The sequence below is a fragment of the Mandrillus leucophaeus genome, unplaced genomic scaffold (genome assembly GCF_000951045.1).
Source record: "Mandrillus leucophaeus isolate KB7577 unplaced genomic scaffold, Mleu.le_1.0 Scaffold3, whole genome shotgun sequence".
NCBI classification, from domain to species: Eukaryota; Metazoa; Chordata; class Mammalia; order Primates; family Cercopithecidae; genus Mandrillus; species Mandrillus leucophaeus.
The window spans coordinates 3,797,288-3,798,387 of record NW_012103142.1 but is presented as its reverse complement, the minus strand read 5'-3'; positions in this window follow the sequence as shown (position 1 = coordinate 3,798,387).

Sequence of the window (1,100 nt, the reverse complement as noted above, 5' to 3'; positions counted from 1 at the left end):
TGAGTTCTTCTAAGATCAAGAAAATGTATTATTAAATAGCACCATTGTGTCCAGTCGGAAAAGTTTCAGCGTATGAACGTACTTTTTTTTTTTTTTTTTTTTTTGAGACGGAATCTCCCAGGCTCTCTCTCAGGCTGGAGTGTAGTGGTGGGATCTCGGCTCACTGCAAGCTCTGCTCCCGGGTTAATGCCATTCTCCTGCCTCAGCCTCCTGAGTAGCTGGGACTACAGGCACCCGCCACCACGCCCAGCTAGTTTTTTGTATTTTTAGTAAAGACAGGTTTTCCCTGTGTTAGCCAAGGTGGTCTCGATCTCCTGACCTTGTGATCTGCCCGCCTCGGCCTCCCAAAGTGCTGGAATTACAGGCGAGAGCCACCGCGCCTGGCCTGAACGTACTTTTAAAACATATTTCTGCTGCCAGGCGCGGTGACTTACGCCTGCCTGTAATCTCAGCCCTTTGGGAGGCCAAGGTGGGTGGATCACTTGAAGTCAGGAGTTTGAGACCAGTCCAGGCAACATATCGAAACCCTGTCTCTACTAAAAATACAAAAATTGGGCATGGTGGCACATGTCTGTAGCCCCAGCTACTTGAGAAATTGAGGCAGGAGAATCACTTGAACCCAGGAGGCAGAGGTGAGCCGAGATTGCACCACTGCACTCCAGCCTGGGCAACAGAGCAAGACTCTGTCTCAAAACAAAAACAAAAACGAAAACACATGTTTCTGCATAAAAGCACTGTTTGCATGTCATATTCTCCTTCTATTGAGTAGCAACACAATTCATCCTCTAAACAAAAAATGCTAATTATACTTTGCTAAAACATATCTCCAAATATAGACTTAATAAAATTTTAATAAATGCTTTAATAAAATGCTTTTCTCAAAAAAGAAAATAAAAAGGGTCCTGCCATTTGTAAGTAGATTGCTTCTTTCAAAAGGCAAATGCCATTAAATGGCATTTTATCCTGGAGGTGTGTAGTCCACCTGTTCTGTGCCCCTGAACCACCACCTGTTGCCAATGTGTCTGCAGCCAACAGGGCTAGCCCTAGTAGCACGGTGCCCCACCCTACACCACTGCCCCACCCTGATACTGAAACTGCAG